Source organism: Pagrus major, chromosome 6, assembly GCF_040436345.1.
Source record: "Pagrus major chromosome 6, Pma_NU_1.0".
Taxonomy (NCBI): Eukaryota; Metazoa; Chordata; class Actinopteri; order Spariformes; family Sparidae; genus Pagrus; species Pagrus major.
Window position 1 is genome coordinate 24,986,067 of NC_133220.1, and position 21,384 is coordinate 25,007,450.

The 21,384-nt window shown below is 45.3% G+C and overlaps 1 protein-coding gene across 4 annotated transcripts in view; it reads left to right on the forward strand.

The window, feature by feature from the left end:
- Positions 1-796: 796 nt before the first annotated feature.
- The window catches only part of plxna1b (plexin A1b), a 195,532-nt gene continuing 174,944 nt past the window's right edge, over positions 797-21,384 (forward strand). For all 4 annotated transcript variants that reach the window (XM_073468452.1, XM_073468454.1, XM_073468453.1 and 1 more), the window contains exon 1: positions 797-866. The gene's annotated coding sequence lies outside the window, so the exon portion shown is untranslated. The remainder of the gene's footprint in view (positions 867-21,384) is intronic.

Below are 21,384 nucleotides of genomic sequence, written 5' to 3' on the forward strand. Positions count from 1 at the left end.
TTAGTTACTAGTTACTTTGCAGATTCAGATTATTCAGTGTTTAGAGGCTATCAATCAGATAGTGTTGTGGACGGGACATTGTGTGAGAGGATGTTGCATCAGAGCCAAAGTCGCACATTTTTAACATAGTTTATTTTGTCAGCAACAGAAAAATCACAGATAACGATTATGTGAAAATGCTGAATATTGGCCTTATAATCGGCCAGGGTGGATAATCGGTCTACTCCCAGTGCACATACAAGGAATTTGACTCTAGGTGTCCTAACACAGAAATAGACACACAACTTGGGACAACAAGAACTGAGCAAATAAGTTACAGGTAAGGAATAAAGAATGATGAGCTGGTGCAAAGAAAGTAGGTTTATATACAGGAGCCTGTATTTAAAACACCATTGACAGTAAACACCAAGGAGTTAACTGCTGTATGGTGCAAAGAAATAATAAACAAACACTGAATAAATATGAGTACATGGGGTGGATAGACTATGTGCGTGTATACATGTGTATAAAATAAACAAAGCGTGTGAATAAGTGTTGGAAAGGCGACCACATTAAATATGAATGTAATGTGGAGGACTCCCACACTTGTCTCTGTCACACCTGGAGTCGGCCCGGGAGCGCCCTCTATGGGCTCAGTGCGGTACTGCAGCAGCAGGGCGCCTCCTCTCCTCCTCCCCCTCCCCTCCTCTCCTCCCCTCCTCCTCCCTCCTGGAGCCGGAGTTGCATTCCTCTCCTCTTCTCACCATTCACACGCAGGGAGCCGCCGGAGAGAGAGCACCGCCGCTCCGTGACCAGAGTGGAATGTCCCCAAGTTTTGGAATTTAAAACCATGGCGAGGATATCTGAAAGACGGATCACTTGAATCTGTAAGTACCGGGAAAACTCCGGGCTCCGCAGGGCTCTGCTTTTTTATTTATTTTTTTAACCGTACGGAAGGGACTGAAGGAAGGAGCGGGTTTTTTTTTTGGTGGAGCCGGCTGAAATATTTAGGTTACATTTTTCTCCCCCCTCCTCCTCTCCTCTCTCCATTGCTCCTTGTGCTGGTGAGTTTGTCGTGTTTTGCTCCCCTCTCTTCGGGTTTGGTTCCTCCACGAGTTTTTTGAAGAGCTGGAGGCTCCAGCCGCGAAACACGGGAGCGCGGAGCATACCCAGCTATGTAGCCGTGTGTCGGTGTGTGTGGAGAGGGCAGCCTTGTGTTTGTGTCAGCGCTGTGTTGAATGTGCGCCCCGGTGTGACCACCGGTCGGATTTGTCCGCACCAAACTGCAAAACTGCGGATTAAATTGTGCGCCGAACGAGGCTTCAGCTCGCTAACTTTAATTAATTCTCACATTTGTTCCCCTTTTGTTATTTTTCGCTGAACACCTGGTGCTTGAAACTAAAAAAGGGTTGTAAGTAAGCCCGGATTTGGTGCAGTGTGAAGCTGAGTTGGAGGACATCGGCTGCGGTAAAGAAAGAGCAGACTTTTTTGGTGTGAAAAGCTTCCTCTTGCTGTAATATTGTATATTTAAAAGAAAGCAGTGTTTTCTTAGTAGACGCTAGCGGGCTTATCTGTCTGTTGCATTGCCTCAGAGGAGGAATGCCACCACCATATATAATTACAGGTATTCACGGAGCTGACACTCACTGTCGCCTGGATAAGTAGTCCGGGGAGCCTGGAGGAGGCTGCAGCATGGCTTCACGTTAGCTTTCATGCTTGGTTATTATTATTAGTTGTATTATTATTTTACACACATACCTTTTGACTGCATCCTGCCCCTGGCTTTTCTTAAATGGACCTCAGGGAGGAGTTGGGTGTCTCCAGGGTGCACCGTTGCTGCTCGCCTCAACAAAATCGATCCACCTATTAGCTTTGAAATAATTAGAAATTGTGTTGGTGTGGTGTGAAAAGGAGCGTTAATCTGCTAACGAACGAGAGGCAATTTGTGAGCTTTGTTATTCGACAGCAGCAATTGAATCTCCCCCTTTGAGCAGGGATGGAGAGTGGTGAGGGCTGTCTGTGGGTGTGTAGAGTGCGCATTGGGTTGTCAGCTATTGAAAATGCTCTCATTGCTCCATCGGATTCTCCTCAGCTCTATTTTTTTTTAATCAAATCCTGGTTAACCAAATTAGACTACCCACCCCCCGACCCCTGCACCGCTACGTGAATTCATTTGGAGCCCCATTTTTTAAAAAAAAAAAACATGTATTCATGAATCATATTAGATGAGCAAGGGCTTAGGCATTTTTTTAAGGAGGCGGAGTGGGGCCAGACAAGAGCCTATCACCCAAAAAAATCACTGCAATATTCAGTTACTATTGAAGCAGGACACCTACAGTGGATTTAAGACATTAAAATAAGCTATTGGTAATGAGTGGTGCATTTTGTCTCCTGTGCCACCACTTGAACATCCTCATAAGACACAGGCGCTGTGTGATAACTCTTTATCAGAAGTGACGTGACCCAGTTTTTCAGTCAAGCAGCAGCTCCTTATTGACAGTTCAATGCGGTGACCACCGGCATTCACATGTAAATGACGCGGGGTTTGAACCGTGACATGAGTGTTTGTTTAAGAGGTGGTGCCCAGTAAATCATTCAACCACATCACCGCCAACCAGCCAGCCACACAACACCAGTGTACCTAAACAAGCGTTACTTTACATGAGTGGCAGTAATGTACCATAACGTAGCGATGACTCCTTTTTGTGCAAGCACACTTTTGTACTCAACAGGGTTCGTACGGTGCAGTTTTCTTTTTACACTTTATAGACCAAACAGCTAATCGATTAATCGAGAAAAGGATTGACAAATTGATCAACTATAGCTGTAAGGTGCTGGAAAAGCTTTCAAATGCGGCTTGTAAAAGCTTAAAGTGCTTAAATCTGACTTTGGAAAAGATACAGGACCTGTGTATGTAGCTGACACTTGTCTGGAAATGACAGAATGGTAAAGAAACCCCTGATAAGCCAGGGTAGACATGTGGATTATACAGATATTTGTATTATGCGTGTCCAAACCACCACCCATTCTGTTCTTACTTAAAGGGGCACTATGTAGTTTTGGAGAAGAAATTCAAACTGATAATTTAAATATTTACAATACTAATGAGGTAATAATACAAACTCATAACCATAACTGAATAAACAAGCCGTTCTCAGAGGAAATCAAGGTCCCCAGAACACTGTTTGAAGAAAAAGGTGACAGGGTCCGCCAAATATAAACAAGTAAAGCTGTATGTGTCTGTGTCTGTGTTGTCCTTTAAGGTCAGTTGGTTTATTCAGTTTATTCAGTCATGAAAAGGAAGAGAGTTTGTTTAGGCATAAAAAGTTATTGAAGTTCTTCCTCTTCTGATTAAGATGTTTTCACCAAAACTACATAGTGCACCTTTAATCTACAAGAAACAATCTCACCTCGACCATTATTCAAAAAGTTCCCACCTCATGCAGCTGATGTCAGAAATTCTTTATTATTTTGGCAAAACTGCGACCTTGCACAGCATTTCACATGAAAGCCGGCAACCCAGCCAGAAAATTACAAGCAATTTGCCTCAATCTTCCCTAATTATGATACAGATCTGCCCCACAATAGAGCAGCGGTGTCATGAATTTTGAAAGTCTGCCCTGTCCGGTCTGGCTGCCGTTGGCGTGAAGGGTAAATCTGTGATGTCCAAACTTTGGAATTCGAGCTGACATGTGCACTTTGCACCCCTCTGCTCCTGCCTTTGTGTGGCTCGCTCCCCCTCCGTCGCATTCCTCTGGACTTTTCAGTGAGCGGCATATTTAAAGTCTAATTAGATTGGAGATGGATGACAAAGCAGAAGAGCTGTGCTTGAGTGAGAACTGAATCGCGATCTGGCACCTAAATGTATTTAGTTTTAGTGCACATATTGATGAAAAAGGAATTAAAGGAGAGGATTTGAATCAAATTCCATCAAGCTCACACGGGACTTCCTCAGTCGGAGTGAAAAACTACTTCACTGGGTCATTGAAATTGTTTATATATGTGAAAGGATTTTCAGTGCATAACTGTATTCTTCAGGGTATACTGTGCTGTGATTCATTGCTTTCATGTGGCTAGCCGATATATTATATGGACTGTGTTCACGGTCCCAGTGTGCAGTGTCTGCGTGTCTATGTGTTGCCAGACTGCAAAATCTAGCTCCTTTTCCAGTTTCCCTTACTGTTGGACATTTTAAACCAGTGTGACAACCTCATCTTTAGGCATTTCCTCCTCTCTCTCTGCCTACTCCTCTGCCGTTCTTCCTGCCTTCAGACCTCTGCTGCCACTCAGGCTTTGATCCTTAGTTTTCCTCCCTTCTCGCTCCTTCTCTTCCTGTCAGGAGTCCATCGTCTACCTCCATCCTTCCCCACCACCTCTCTCTCTCCCTGACTTTTTCTTACTACCAGTTTTTCTGATCTGTCTCCCCATTCCCCCATCCTCTCTCCTGCGCTCTTTACTCTTTGTCTCTTTGTCCTCCATCTCCCTCTTCGTCTTTCTACATAAGAGACCGTGCACATGTAGAGCTGCAACCATTAGTCGATAAATGGATGTGTCAATAGAAAAAAAATGAATTGCCAAATATTTAGATAATCAATTAATCGTTTCAGTCATTACTCAAGCAAAAATGTCAAACATTTGCTGAATACAGCCTCTTAAATGTGAGGATTTGCTGCTTTTCTTCGTCATTTGTGGGAGTAAATGAAGACTCTTTAGGTTTTGGGCTGTTGTTTGGACAAAAGAAACAATCTGAAGACATCGCTTTGGACTCTGGGAAATTGCAACGAGCAATTTTCACAATTTTATGGACTAAACTGGATTAGTCTATTAATCGTAAGTTGCAGCCCTATTGCACATGTAACTACCTCATTCTTCCATCCTCACACTCACCCTCGATCTCATCTCTCTCTCTTTCAAGACCCCCTGGCTCAATTTCATAGTACATTTATGATGAGATGACTGTCTTCAAAACTTGTCAGTGCCCACTCGTTGCTGCTCCTTGGCTCAGTGCATGAAGAAGAATTTACTACCACTGAAAGAGGATCTCCCCTCAGACCGGTACAGGGGGTTATGTTAGAGAGAGTCGGGTACGCCATTGGTCTAAACTCTCTCTCCCATGTGTGATGGAGGGCTTCCTTGGCACAGCAGAGCTGTAATGCAATATCTGCTTTCATATCATAGCCGGTGGAGATGGTGTGTTTTTATTACATAAGTTTTCATTTGTGTCAGTCTTGCTAAAGAGGTTAGCCGTGTTGCTGGCGCTGTGCTCTGAGTGCGCTTCATTCGATCTGTGCTCGTCTGTCTTTTGCTCTTCTGTAACTCTACAGTTGCCTCGTCTTCATCTTCTGTCGCTTCCTCTCCTGCTTCTCCGTCTCTGTCCGAGCCTTGTCCCATCCTCCCTATTTCTCTCTATTGCAGTGTTTTTACTCTGTCTCTCTGGGGTTTGTGTGGCGCCCCAGGGCGAGGAGCCACACAGCAGCAGCAATATTAAAACGCACTAAAGAGGGACCAGCAGCAGGGCTCTACCCGAGGGCCCTGTCGTACACACACATCCGCACACACATCCGCACACACACACACACACACACACACACACACACACACACACAGCTCTCATGGTGCTAACACCTCTCCAGCCGACAAGCCTTAATATGAAATAAACTCACTCGCCAATACCTGGCGGGCCTGTCTTGACTGACTGCTCAAATAGGAATGACCTCCATTTGGCACGAATACGAAGCTGGGATAGAGAGTCAGTGGGCGGTGTGTTGAACCGCAAAAGTGCCGCCGCATTACGAATCATATCAAGAGGTGAGTTTGCAGGTGAGCCAGCAGCATAAACCCTCATCAGTGCCAATCAGAACTGAATTTGAAGGCAGACTGAGCTATCTGCAAGCTTCATCGCATTTTTAAGAAGGAGGGTGCACGCTGGGGCCAGGCAGTTTTATTTTGGTCCCAGGAAACTGCCAGAATTAGAGAGGATGCACGAAGTGAGCGCCAGCATGGAGAATTTGAAATGAAAGCTTGGTCTGTATTGTTTGACGCTTTGACCCTCTTAAAAAAGATTCCTTGTTGCATCCCTCACTTCAGATGTAGCCAAATAAATATGAACACTGTGGTGGCAGAACAGAAATTTCCTCAGCCAGAAAATGGCTTTTTTTTCTTTGAGGGAGGCAGCCTTAGTTTCTCTTTCTCTGTCGTGCTCATCCAAGTGAACTGTCTGTTATGTATAATTAATTTTCTCCTCTCTCCCAGTTTATTTTTATCGCCCACTTTTAACCATTCCTTCAAAGGACCCCTCCCCCGCGTCCGTCCTCCACAGTGCCTGCTGAAAGTGACAGCTGCTCGCGTACGGGGGATGCTTTTTGAAGCAGGCACTAAAAAGGCCACTCACTCAAGACAACTTGCAATAGAAAAATCTCTGCCGCTCTGACAGTATCAAACACATGCCTGCTAATCTGGCTGCAAATTGAAAATAAGCTTCGTCTCCACTGTAGTCTGTGCCGCCTGTTGGGGTACAGAATTTACATGGTCTCCTTTTGTTCAAAGAGTTGTTGATTAGTTTGGTTGAAATGGAAAGCAGAGCGATGAGATTGACTTAAGTAGGGCACGAAGAAGTTCTCTTGTTCATCAGTTTGCAGGCACTTCATTTTATTGACAGGAGCACTGCGTTGGATTTAGTTTCTTGTAAAAATCAAATTGACAATCTCTTGTAATTTGTGACATGGACTTTGATCCAAACCATAGAAACACTGTCATTGGTTGTTTTTGACCCTCAGCCACTGTCACGTCACCACTTAGATTGAGTTACAGTCACCCTGAAGCTTCTGCCTGAAGGTCCAGAGATGCAGTATTGACCCCGGTTCCACTCCTGACCCAGTGGCCTTGTGCAGAAATCCCTCCACCCCCACAGCTAGCGGGCACAGCCTCGGCATATGAGGTTTCCCCCCTGGCATGCTAATGCTCTCGTCAGCATTCTGTCCATCTCCCCTCAGACACTGACTCAGGCAGGCAGCTCGGGCCCCGATTTGCGTGGGCATAAAAATGGCTCCTCTTGTTGCATTTCCTCCTATGAAGAAGAGCTTGAGCCTGCTATTGACAAGGAAATCACAGTTCCTTCCTGTAACACAAGATAACAACTATACCAGCCATCTGTACTTTCTGATGTTATTGATAAGGTGCACATCTGGTCGGATAGATTGCACTTGTTGTGGTTATTCCTGTATAATTTCTGTTGTTGTCTTTGCTTTGTGTGGGTCACAGGTCAGTCTTGAAACCTCCCCACTAACTAGTAAGAATCGTGTGGGGGTTAAATATAGTTTCAGATTGCTTCCTCATTTAATTTATTTGGGATCCACTGACAGCTTTTGAATGGTACACTATAGCTGGTGCTCATTATTTTATTGTAACATTATAAAACTCTGAGAAAATTTGCAATGCAATTACTTAGTGGTGTCACCATTTCTTGTCTGTTTGTTCTTGAATTTGTGGTTTCTCTCCATGCCTCAATTATGGTTTCGAACTCTATTAGTCTGGTAGAGTTTCTAGGCTGTGGTCTTCTTAAGAAGATGTTGTAATTTACTGTAAACTATGGAAATGAACAACAACCACCGTCAGCCCAAAACACGTAGATTGCAGATACATTTGTGCAGGTGTTGAACTAGCCTGTCGCTGAGCAGCAGCTCTCACTCATTCTTAGGTAGGTAGACCATTAAGCTAGCAAAATAAAATGGCAGAAATCTCCCAAAACAACCCCTAAAAAGACCAACAGGCAATGGACTCATCCAATCGCCAATAGCCGATATAAGTACAATACTATTTTTCTGTTATGTGCACCAAAAATGTTGTCGGGGGCCATCACCTTACCCAATGTTTTCCTTCCTAAGTTCCCCCTGAGCAAAGAACACCAAATCCCACGGGATTCACTGCAAAAAAGCAGGTTTTTGAGTATATCGTATCTGGCCCAGCCTGTCAGCATCATTGGCAGAAAGTGTGTGTTGCTGATGCTGAGATAGTCTCAGTTTAGATGAGGGAGCCTACTGGTTGTTTACCGTGCTCACTAGAGTCTGTCTGCCTCTTCAGGCATGTTTGGCTTGTTAATGAGAACCACTGTGTGAGAGAGGAGCCTGCGCACTGTGGGTGTGTGCCTGCGCATGTATTTGCATTGAGATAAGCAGTGCATCATCAGTGTGCGTTTGTTGATGTGCACACACGGTATACAGACGGATGGTATACAGGACACTATCTGAATGTGTTTGTGTGTGAGTGAGCATGGGCACTTGTCATGTTTAATGTAAGGTAACACTGTGCAGTGTAAAGAAAGATGAAAACAGGGAAGAGTTTACACAGGCACATAGCCATTTATTGTTGTGGTGAATGTTAATGGTGCAGCAACTCATAATTGCTCACTTGTTTTTTTCCCACCTTTTCAGCCTCTGTATCTCCCACTTCTTCATTCCTGTCTTCCGTCCTCCGTCCACCCTTCCTGCACACACACACCATCCTGGTCTCTGTTGTATTTACCAAGGGGAATCTTAAATAATTTAGGTCTGCTCTCCCCAGCCCTGTAAATAAGACTAATAGAAGGCAGGCCTTTGAAGAGAGCCACTTGCCCAGGGAAAGCATGGCCGAGGGCGAGCCTATAAATCAGCAAGCTGCCTGTCTGGCCACTTTTACTGTGGCTGTGTGTTGTGAACTAGCCAGCAACAAGCCCCATGTTAGCGGAAGAAAGGGGCAGCTTATTCCAGAGAGGTCAGCGGTATGATTGTGTTGCCCCTGAGGCAGTGGTGGCGACACTGCGAAAGTAGGTGCATATGCATGTAGGACACATGTAGGATCACACACTCTTCCTCTTTTCTTCCTTATTTGCATTCTGGCTTGTGTTAATGTGTGTGCACACACACATGGACATACACTCCATGGCTCATAAACCACACACTCTGATGTCAGCACCTGTGTGTTTACCAGATGGAGATAAGTGCTCATTTGTTCCTTTTGTTTACCACTCATTTTTTCCCTTGAGTGCCTGGCACTCTTCAGATGTGGGCTGGTGCTTCTGGCTAGTTTGGTGCGTGTGTGTGTGTATTTGGTGAGGTCTTATGCAGACAGGCTCACTTCACAGAAAACCAATAAAACCAGTCAATAAGGGAAAAAAAACATTTAAGTTTTTCAGCGCAACAAAACAGGCAGTTAGCCTTCTTAAATCCTCCATGCGATCCCACTTCAGCTGCAAAAAGAAGGGTAGATTTTGAGTAGCTTTAGCACTAAATCAGTTTGGAGTACTTCCCAGCCTCTCACCTCCCCGCGTTTACCTCGCAGTAGCCACTTTTCCACAGCAGGGCCAAGTGGGATCTGTCAGGTTTTGTGGCCAGCTCCAAACTTTTCTAAGCTCTGACTGAAAGCAGGATTAGTTTATTTTAAACTGTAGCACAGATGACAAATGATTTCTGTTAGTAACGGACGCCCAAAAGAACCACAGAAATGTTATTTTGAAGAAAACTGGAACATAAATAATAGTGCAAGCCTGTTAGGCTTCGTAAGAGGCACATGGCTACTTACTCTACCCTAATCACAGTATCCTTCTCTGAGAAATTGTTTGGATTCCTGGCAGCCGTCACTCCATGCTTATGGTGGAGCCAATTTCAAGTTGTCAAACAACAAATGTAGCCTGAAACTCCCCTTAAAGCTGAGCTGAAGCAGCATAGAATATCCTACACCACCTCCTTCTACTACTACCTCCTTTTCTTTACACCACCTCTTTGTCAGCTCCCTCTTTTGTGCTCCTCTCAAAGGGTTAAAGAGGGAGAAGTGATGAGTAGCCCGCCGAGTCTGGCCTTCATTGTGCATTGGCATTGTGCCACTGCATAGCATGTCGACTATAGACACATGTACAAGGGACTTTTCTCTATTCACAGGTGCTACAGTTACCCAGTAATACTACCCTTACCTTGTGCAAATCAATGTAAATGCTTTCCAAAGATTAGTGACATTCGCATGCTAATGACAACACATTTTATAGGAAGCTCAATGCAAAAAGGCCTCAAATAATGTTTTAAAACTTTAATTTTGCATATCATTGCTTCTCTCTTGGCCTTCAACCTCCTTGTAGGTGCTGCTAAACAGCTTGGAGGCCGTCCTACTAACATTCAACAACTTTAGACAAAAGTTTTGGGATGCTCCTCAAAGACCGGTTGTTTTCCCTCCGGTCCCTCAGTGGAAACATGTGCTCAAGGACCATAAAACCCCCGTTTCCCTCCCTTTCCTCCCTTACATAGCTTGTTAAGGGGAAAACCACTCGACAGCATGTTGTGCAGAACATCGGCGGCTGCTCAGCCTAATTCTTTTAGCAGACCTGGGCTACCTCCACGCTGCAACGACGTGAGTCCCGGGGGTGCTTTTAAGTCGCCTCACCCTCCTCGACCCCCTGCGGAGGGGAGGCAAGCAGAGCAGGGGGAGTCTGGGAATAAGTACTCCAGGCCAGACAATGGCGGACCGCCTAGAAGGGGGTGGGGTGTTGATTGTAACCAGAAATGGAAGAAGAGCAGCAGGAGGAGTAGGGTAAGGAGGGGGAGGTCAGAGGTTAGACTGATCCCTACTTTAAAGGTGGAGTGGGGCCATGCTGCATTTATTGCCAGGGCCCTTGTGTTGCTTTTTGCCCAGCCTGGGGTGGACCTCTGAGCTGCTACTGCATCACGGGGGAGGGGCATTTAGGTGGGTGTGAGTGCGAGCCACGCATTGCTATCCCATGATGGCCCAGTTGTGCTTGGTGACCTCTGACCCGTGCCTCTACTCCCCTCACCAGGAGCTGTCACACAGGTCAGCGGTGTGCCAACTCCCACGTGAGGAGAGGTAGGGTAATGAAGAGTGTCTGTAAGTGTTGCGTCTGACTATTTTTGCTCCAGCGAGTCTGTTCTCTCAGCTGGTAGATTTTCTGGAGCAGATAAGGAAGCAGAGCATGTGATGAAGCAGCCAGCAAACATGAAGGAATGCGTCAGCGATACCATTCAGCTCTTGTCGGGCCACCGCATTCCAAATGAAATGGGGTGTGTAACTTGTGACTGGTGTGATGTGCTGATGCGTGGCAGCTGGGAGGAGTAGCTTCCTTTCTCTCCAAGTCTTTCTCCTGGGGACCGCCCCCCTCCTCCTCTGCCTCACCAAGATCCACGATTCCCCTGGTTTCCATTGCATGTGCAGGAATGTGGCTGTTCTGGTTGATAGGCTTGGCTCTCCATTTTTACCCGAGTGTGACCTCATTTGGCTCTTGAGATCAGCGTGACATGGCCCCTGGTGCACCAGCAGACTCTCTCCGCCTGCCCTCTGACACATGACAGATAGTATTTGTCCAACTGGCACTTGAGGCTATGCTGAATGTTGAGTGCAGCTTGAAAACAATGCCATAAAACCAATGATTAATTTTAGAGCAGACAAACAGGGCAGGAGAGGTTACATTATCCAACCAAAGACATCATCGAGCTGAAACATCAGTCCTGTGTGACCTTTCTCCTAAACTCCTAAAGAAGACACATTAGAGAGGCATCGCCACATGTGCTGTTCTCAAAGCATGGCACAAGCTGTTTTTAGCTCATTCAAGAGGCACACCTCATCCTGCCCTCGGCAATCAGCGCTGCAGTCAAACTTGGCCACAGCACAGACACATTTTCAAAAGTAGCCCGTCTCCCAGTCTGCTTGTAGCTGCATCAACATAAAAGCCTTGAGCGTTTAGATTTGTGAAAGGGCGGGATAGGAGAAATCTGAACAAAATGATGCCAGAGCATGCACCTCGGCCAGAAACGGCGGAGGGAAAAGAAGAAGACAACAGAGGGGTGAGGGAGGGAACTTGGCAACACTAGCTAACTCAGAACAGCAACAAGGCGGCTCGCACCAAAGAATAATAAATAATGTTGTTGTAGAGAGACGCTCTCTGTGCAAGGCAGGGGGAGAAGAGAGGAAAGTGTGGGAAAAGGAGGATGACAAAAACTCTGAAGAAGCTGAGTCAAACTTTAATTAAGGACTAAATGCAGCATTGGAACAGCTGCTGTTGCTTGCACCACCCCGCCACACTGGCTTAACAGCTTTTTATATATTGGAGCCAAACAGATGTTACGAGGGGGTGGCGATTTTATCGGACGAGAAGTTTTGTTTCAGGGAAGGGGAGGAAATTAAACTCACCTCCTCTTCAGAAGGGTGATTTCAGGGAATTAGTGTTAAGGTCTTTGGTGAGCTAAGGTGACTCTGACACTGATATCTTGTTAGCTCCCTGTATAGTTTAGTGTGGTAGTCACTGTAGAATAGAAATAGAAATATGTATGTGCAATAATAAGGTTGTCATTACATTTATCAATTTACTGATTGCTTCCATTCACATGACCAGTATCAAATGAGGTAGAAAAAAAGGTATTAAATTAAGTTCTATATTGGTATCGGTTTCACTGTAAGGGTACTGGTATTGCGATTTTTTTATTTATAGGATACCCAGCCCTTCCCACCCGTCCTTCGTGGTCAGGGTTGTGGCAAGCTAGCTATATCCAACTCTGTTCAACTCTAAGAGTGTGTGTCTCTCTTTCAGATGTTTATCAGCTTGCACTTTGTGGAGTTTCAGTCTCTCTCTCGTCTGATCCAAATGTCTGTCATCATGAGTGTGGAGAGATGCCATTTTGTCGTGCTCGCTCACCTCCTTTATCAGTGTATCTGTCTCTCCCTCTCTCTCCCTCTTTCTCATTCTGTCACTCTCCTATGGAGGACGTGATGAAAATGGCTGTTTAATCATGCAGAGAGGTCAACCAATCAAAGGGCCCGGGCCGAGTGATTTAAGGGCCTATTCAGAGCACAGCTGGAGGGAGAGGGAAAGGGAGGGCAACAGGGAGAGAGAGGAGAGAGATAGACGGGTTGGGGTTTGATTGCTGTATGGTGCAGGTCACCTTTCATCCACTTACCACTGGTCTCATTTCACCAATAATTGTCCCTGAATTGATGTATAGGCAAGGAGATGAATGGATAGACTGGATAGAGGGCGGATAGGCAGGGAGATGCGCACATTAAGCGTGCCGACCCGTCGGCGATGAGATACGTACACACACTCCAAACTCACACGACCTCATCAACAGCGATATAGACCCACGTCTTCCTCCCATTAACTTTGGCGGGCCGCTTCCACTGTAACTGCCAAGCACACACACACACACACAAACACACAGCGTCTGCAGACAAGGCAGTTCTCACCTGAATGTCAATGGGAGGGAATGACAGATGGTTGGGAGGAGCAGGGGAAGTTGAGACAGACAGAGACAGTGATTGTCTCCTGTCTCATTCTCCTGTCACACAAACTCCCCCTCAAAATCAAATTTATGATATAGATATTGTAAACAGGCGCAAACTGAGTTTGACTGCTAATACTGAACACACAGCTAAACTACCTTTCTGTTGTCATTCAAACAAGACCTATACGTCCTCCGCCTCGGCTTCACACACATTAACGCCAAAGCAGAATTTTATAGGCGCTTGTATAATTCTGTGCGCTTAACAGGATTATCACGTTTCAATGTCATTAAAGTGGTTACAACAATGTTTTTACACTGGATTTTCACTGAGGCAGACAGTGCAGGCAGATGAGGCAGAGTATTTCTTTATGTGGTCACCTTATGAAAAGTTAATGCAACAACTCCTGCCCTGAAAGAGTCATAAAATGGATAGAAGTGTCAAGAAGAGTAGAATTAATGGCTGAGAGGCTGGAAGTTGGTGCCAATACCTTCGGTTGTAAGGTTGTAGAAGTACAGTTGCGGTAGTGACCGCCATTCACCCTTTTTATACCAAAAATTACCTGGTTATGAGCAGGGTATCCAGAGCTGATGTGTCTCATTCACACAGAACAGCATTAACTTGTTGTGGGTCATTGAAGAGTTATCATTCAAGATTCAAGATCCAATTTAATTATCATCATACAACACAAGATTGTATAACAAAATTACAGTCCCCCCCCTGCCCTAAAATCATATAAATGAATGAATAAAATAATCAAGTCATGCACTTAAAACTGATGTGCTGTTGGAGGATTAGCCTGAGGAAAGATGCTTCCCTGTTTTGCGGTCACACAAGAGCGGATACTTTGTTATCGCTTGCCAGACGTCGGCAGGGTGAACAGGCTTATAGCTAAGGACAAATGTGTAACAACACATCAATGGAACGATGTCTTATATAGTTGTTTTAGGTAAGAGGTTGATTGCTGTTGAGGTTCTCCTAGCATTTTGAATTTGGCATCTCACATGCTGCAGCAAGCAACTTGCAGTATAAAATAAGTCATCTCTGAGTGTCTTGTTATTGGTTTGCTCTATTTCGATGAAAGTGTAATGTAATCTTTTGCTCGCTCGGAAATTGTGTGTATTTTCCTCACAGTAGCATCAACAAGAAAGACTGAAGGGTGTTTCACCAGGTCCTGACAGGGGTATTGCCTGATAAACTTTATTGAGTCAACAGTATTGACTTTGGCTTCTGTTCAGTCATCACCCTGACATGGCAATTTTCCACAAGGTTTCTGGGTGACGCTAAATGTTTGAAAAGGACGTCTGTCACTCCTGCCCTGTATCTTCTGCCTGACTGACTCTCTTCAGTGTTTTCCTCTTCTTTCTGTCCTTTATGTTTCCTCTTTGTGTCCATCTCCCAGCAAGCTGAGTGTTGGTTCAGTTTTGCACTGTGACTGTGCCTTTCAGCTCAGTAGAATTAACAACCCGCTAAGTAAATTTTTGTTTTGCATTCATTTGCTATGCACTGATGCATGATGCTGGCAGTTCCTGCTGAGGTTGTTTGCAAAGAAAATTACATTTAATGTTGCAAAGCGCCAAAAGAGAACTACAGTACCACAATTCATTGATTTCCACAGGCAAGGACAACCTGTTAGGGGTAAAGAGTTTGCTGATCAGGGTTAGCAGATTAAGCTAATAATAAGAAAAAGTTAATTTGAGTCGATTATTTTCTACCTTTATTCTACTGGTGGGCCAGTAGCCTTAGACGATGCAACATCACTGGTTTGGAGGCAGATTCAGTGAACCTCTGAGGGTATAAAATGTAAGAAAAATAGTGTGAAAAGTACCAGTTTGCCAAATAGCTTGCTTCAAATAGCTTGCTTTGTCTTAAACAATATTTAAAAATCCACAGATGTTCAATTCACAATGATATAACAGAGAGCGAAGCAGCAGATCCTCACATTTGTTTGAGAAGCTTAATAATTCAATAAGTCAATGAATCAATCATTAATATTTTCTTCTCATATTCTGTCAATTAACTAATTGTTTGAGCACTTAATCATGATAAAGATCTCCTATTTTTCTCAGTGTCCTCTGATAAATCTGCAGAGTGATGAGGAGCGGTATCCATGTCTGTTTCACAGCTGCAGTGTTCAGCAGCAGAGATTTTGATACTCTGTGCTCACCGCAGCCCTGCTCATGTTTCTGATACAGCCGATGAGTTAGTATTTGTAGAGTGCCACTCCAACAGATAGCTGGCCTCTTCCTCTCTCTTTCTCTTCCTCCCTCCCCATCTCTCTGACCTTGCGTCGGCGTGTGCTGATGAGCGCTGAGTGGATACACTCGTGAGTGGTGTGTGTGTGCGCGCGCTGCAGAAACCGTGGGAGCTCCATTTGTTGTGTAAATGCAAGCCGCTAATTGACTGCCGGGCACGCAGCCTCTCCTTCACCGGCTGAACCCTGCCCTCCGCCGGGTCCCGGGGATCCTGCCAGGGGAATGTTTGCCCACCCCCCCACTCGCACACACACATCCACACGCGCTCACAACACCCTCCCTTTCTCTCTCCTCCTCTGTCGGAGCAGGCCTGGCACTGGGCCAAAGTGAGGATGGGCACAGCGCAGGCCTCTCTCTGTTCTCTCTCTCTGTCTGCCTCTCTGTCGAGCTCTCATAATGAAAAGCTACACGGCATTTACTCATGATAACGTGCTGTGCTTTTTGACACTCTTTTGATACAATTTCTCATCTCGAAAAAACACAATGAGGTCTCTTATAAACTGATTTCACAATTGCATGAATTTGATCTTTTTCCGAAATTTGAAATCCTACCATCTTTTCCAGTAGATGCGAGCGCTAATAAGGCCACTTGTAGATGAAGTAACCCTCACAACACTAATGCCAAGATTGAAGCCATTGTTAAGTTAGGGCCCAGTCCACTAGCCACAGTAGCCATATCAGTTTAAGCCTCAGTGGTAAGCCCGCATGAGACACTTAGCCCAACTGTTGGTTGGCTAGAGGCCCAGTCTGATCTCACACACGCTGAAACAGAGCGGTTTTTATGTAAAGCTGGCTGAATTAACAGCCCGTAGCTACAGATAACGCCCTCTTGACCTCTCCACTGAGTGTTTGTGTCTCTCTCTCATTTCACATGCAAGTGCCTATATTCAGATGTCAGGGGTAAGTTGGTGTCTAAATGATTGACATGTTGGTATTCTATGCAAAAACATATATAATGTGGGAAACGGTGGTGGGCGACCACAACAGTACAACATTTGAACTTTTCACAAGAATGTTGTTGCTTATGTCACCACAAAGGCTGCATGTTTCTGAGAAAATAAGGGTGGGCTATCTTGGCAAAAAAAAACAACTAATATCATGATCTGTTGCAATCAACACAACTTAAATTCCTGTCTTTTTTTCTCAAAATTGAAATGCCCTATAGACTATAGCCAAACTTGAAATAGCCCTGCGGCATTAAAACACAATATTGCAAAAAGATGGCACACGTTCCTCAACTGCCATGTTAGCGACCTATAATTCACCTTGCATTTTGTTCACATAGACAGAGAGGTTATGTGAAAGTTGGAAACAGAAGTAAGAGGACATTAAATGCTGCAAACTCTTAATAGTGAACACCTTGAAGATCGATCACAATCTAAAATCATTCTACTGAGAAAACTCAATCTGAATTGACTACAGGTTAAGATGCAGGGAGACGAGCGTCTTCAGGAGGTTTCCTAATCCAGAAGAGTGGTTAGCCATGTTGCTGGCTCATGTATGCAAAGACATCTGCGTTGAAGCATTGACAGAAATTGAAATTGTTCACATGGCCCAGAGATTGCTTAGTGGTAGTTAGATTGTGCAAAGTGATTGTTTAGTGCATCATGGAAACTGTTACGAAGGAAGTACAATCAGAATTACAATACTTAGTGGGAACAAAAACATGCACGCACACACACAGGATTAGACCTCCCGTGCTCAGGTTTTCCCAGGCCAGTCCATTGTTCTGCAGAGGTAAACATCAGGGAGCACAGAGAGGGACAGACAAACAATAAACTGACACACTCTCCCGTAACACTCTTGTTTAGACTGCAAACACAAAAGAGCAAGTTTGCGTGTGTGTGTGTTTGTGTGAATGCACCAGTAACTGCGGTCCTGAGAAACAGAAGGAACGTCAAGTTGCGGTGCGGGACCTGGTGCAGAAAAATGGCAACTTGCCGATTTCATACCATTAACCTTCCCACGGTTCGAGGCATCCAAATGTCAGCTGTGTCACTTTTCCTCTCTTGGCGGTTCAGAAACGCTGAGAATGCAGTGGATTGGCAGCGATTCAGTCCAATAGGTAGCCACAGTTAAATTCTCTGTCATGTCAAGCTTGTTTGATGTGATATTCACAGTATACTTCACAGTATTGGTTCATGGTATGCACAAGAGTGGCGCTTGACTTTCAAAACTGGCTTACCTTTAAATGTGAAGGACTATAATTTTAGGCGCTCGATGGCAGCAAATGAGACACAAAGAGACAAAGGCAAGGATTTAACATCAAGCTCGCCACTTATGCTCCAGAGACAACAACAATAGGATTAGCTGGCACTCTAAATAACTAAAGCCCAGGCCAAGCCTCTTATACTGACACAAGACCCTTTTAGATGTATGTTAATGTGGTCACCAGTCATTTTAATACAATAATTTGCCTTAAATGTGCAAAATGACTGTTGCTAAAGATGGCAAATGCGTACTGAGTTCTGCATTTTACAGACTACTGTTATAAAGGATATTGAGGATATCTCAGACCCTGTCATCTTTCCTGGTTGTGTTTACATTTCACAGATTGATGTACGAAAACAGTGGACCTGTTAATTCCCAAAGTTGCCCAACAAGTCTGATTCACCACGGCCACAGCAACAGAACAGGAACATCCAGTATCCACAAGTGGAATCAAAAACAGAGGTGGAATGAGAGGTTGATTTGAGGTTATCGTTGTCGAGGACCATTAAAAGCAAATGCATTTCCTGTTTTGATCCCCACTGTAATCCGCACCTCTGCTCCGCAAACACATTTACTGCCAATGAAGCTTATTGAATCATATTGACTGTATGCGGAAACAGAGAGAGAGAGAGAGAGAGAGAGAGAGAGACTGCAAAAGTGGAGCAAGGGAATGAAAGGCAAAAAAGAGGAAGTGAAACTGAAAGATGAGGATGAGGAGCGAGGGAGTGAAGAGAAAAGGGAGAAAGTAACAGAGACAGGGAAAGAGCAAATTGCTCTTCCCCCCCCTGCTAGCTGCACCAGCAGTATTGCAGCCAGACAGGCAGTGTTGAGTCTGAGTCAGCAAGACTTGAACTGGGGCCCTAGCCTGTAGCCCCGGGGCCACTTGTAACACACAAATACACACACGCACACTCATGGACTCACACAGACACGGTGTCAGACCTGTCGCTCCATTCTCTTCAGCCCTCCAGCTCCTGCCCTAACTATAGCTGTTCAGCCAACCACTCTTAATTAGTAGCTGCTGCTGCCGCCTGCCCTGCCCCGGCGCCACTGTGGTAAAGCCCCAGCCCCACGTCTGTGTGTGTGTGTGATGGGTTTCACTTTGTTTACTCTGTACATCGGCTGCAATGGTAGCGCTGTGTATGCATGCTTTCTCTGTGATATTCTGTATGTGTGTAGGCGTTACAGGTGGAGCAGAAACAAACTAAAGATAACATTTTGCTGTATTTGCTCAGCAGATTTTGGCAGTATTGTGCATCCTATTGTTGTACCACATGCTCTGTCTCTTAAGTCCCCTTTTAACTCCATCTTTCTCCTTTTGCCGCTCAAGAGAGCTGCCACTTGTAAGCTGCCTTCACAGAGGAGAGCTAAAAACGCCTTTTCACTGCCACTTCTGGAAGATCACATTGAGTTAGTGCGTGAGAGTAGACGTGCTCGGGAGGCTAAAGAGACTCAAAGACTGTCAGGGAAATCTATATTTCCCCCATTTCCGATGATCTGGGAGCGCTTTAGTAACAGACTGTTGACTTCACAGTTCCAGGAGATGGCTTCAGGATCCGGTTTCACTGTTGTTCTTGTTGAGGTTTATGCCTGTCAAGAGAGCCAAGTGTGTGTTCGCTTTCGTGCACATTCGTGTGTATTTATTGCTTAAATACTTGGCCGTACTTCAGCGACCACAGGAGACGAAGACGGTATTGCACACAGTTCTCTATTCGAGCTCCCTGCCTGTATTCTAACTCCATACATCCCCCCCCCCATGCCTCTCATCGCGTCCCGTCATGTTCATAGTCATGAGGTGGTGGCGAGGGTCTCGTCCAAGCTGTGGATTAGGCTGACATATTTCTCCCCGAGGACCCCCTCCCTAGTACAAACACATAGCTGGAACATCTCTGCCAGCCAACTACCACAGCCACGGGCCTGCTAATGAAGACCATATTACAGCAAGATAGAGAACGAGAGGGAGAAGGCTAGCTTAGCTCAGCACAGGAAACGCCACAGCTGGGAAACAGACAGTGGATAAACTTCAACTAGCCCCACATGCACACTTTCCATGCACACACATTTAAATCCGCTCCTGGAGGAACACAGGCCACAACCCAGCAACACAGTGACCCAAATTAGCGGCGCCGCAGCCCCCTTTCACTCTGAGGCTGCATCTAGGCCACACAGAGTCATGCTCGCTGGTCGAAGCACCTCAAGCGTCGTCCAATGGCGCCCATTCACACACAACCACAGCAGTGCATACATTGATGGATGACTCAGAAATCCATTGTGAAGTGAGAGATTTGGTTGTGTGCTCAGCCGGGAGCTTGTAAAATAAATGTCTGAGAGTGCGCCGCTGCAGTTGAGGCTTTCCAGGATTTCTCTTATTTGACATGATAACAGCTTTAAGAGGTTTTTCGGTGGTGGTCAAAGCGGTTGTGGTCAGCCTACATAATCTGCCGATCTCTTTTACTCCGAGTCTCTTATTTTCATCCCTCCTCCTACTTCCCCCGAGAATCAGCTTACAGAGAAGCTTCCATGTTCTAGTGTGCTTGTTAAGCCCCATATGTAGCTGCACAATATCCCTTCTTTAGTGACAGAGTGACGCGTGTGATTCCCCAAAAAATGAGATCAAATTAAAGAGTGCCGATCCGAGCTTTAAACTGTCTGCATCTGTTCACGAACGCACTAATTTACTGACCCATTTCCGTCTTAGTAACCATGAAGCTTTAGTTTTGTTTGATACTACAGGTCGGGGAGAATGAATAATGTTTTTGTTTTTGTCCCTCCTAGAGCCAGTTGTCTGCCTTTTGAGTAAGTTTCAATTGCATTTAAGATGCTAATGTAGCCTTTGGGGTGAGCAGAAATGGCTAGAGTCTGCCGGTGCTTTGTTTTGTCCCAGTTATTCATTAGGCTTTAATAATTGCTGCATCTGGCTTCATACAAACACCGCTGGGAGAAATAGATTCACTCCATTCTCTCCTCGGAAAGGTCAGGGTGTATAGCAAGACACCTCCCCGACACGCGGATTCACGATTCATGAGTCAGTCGAGTCGGAAAATGTGCTTTCTCTTGGACGATTGAGCTGCAAACTCTGTGTGTGTGTGTGTGTGTGTGTGTGTGTGTGTGTGTGTGTGTGTGTGTGTGTGTGTGTGTGTGTGTGTGTGTGTGTGTGTGTGTGTGTGTGTGTGTGTGTGTGTGTGTGTGCGCGTGCGTGCGTGCGTGCTACTGAGTTTAAGACAGGCGTTGAAATTCAAATGAGGCGTGCAGGACGAGACTTGAGTATTCCTCAAGAGAGATAGAAGCAGGGATCTTCTGAGGATGACTCCTTTTTCTCTGCTGTGGCATTGTGGGTAGGGGTCACGAGCACGACTCTGGTGACAGCTTCTTGTCGTCGTGTGAGCCTTGACCTTTCCCCCCCCTTGTGAAATCACAAGTTTTAACAAGCCAGAACAGATCATACAAGCCATCCTTCAGCACGCCGAGGGAAGGGTCAGCCGACCTGCAGAGGAAAGTGGATTGCAGTGCAGCGATGGAGACCGGCTTAGTGCTGAATCCCATTATCAAACAGCGTTTGTCAAATAATAGGTCAAGGCCCACTTGTACCAAAGACATATTAGGTTGTGGTTTTAATTCCAGAGCTTTGTGGAACTGATTTTGCTCTGCGCAAAGTGATTTGGTAGAGAACAAAAGGTTTCTTGTATCA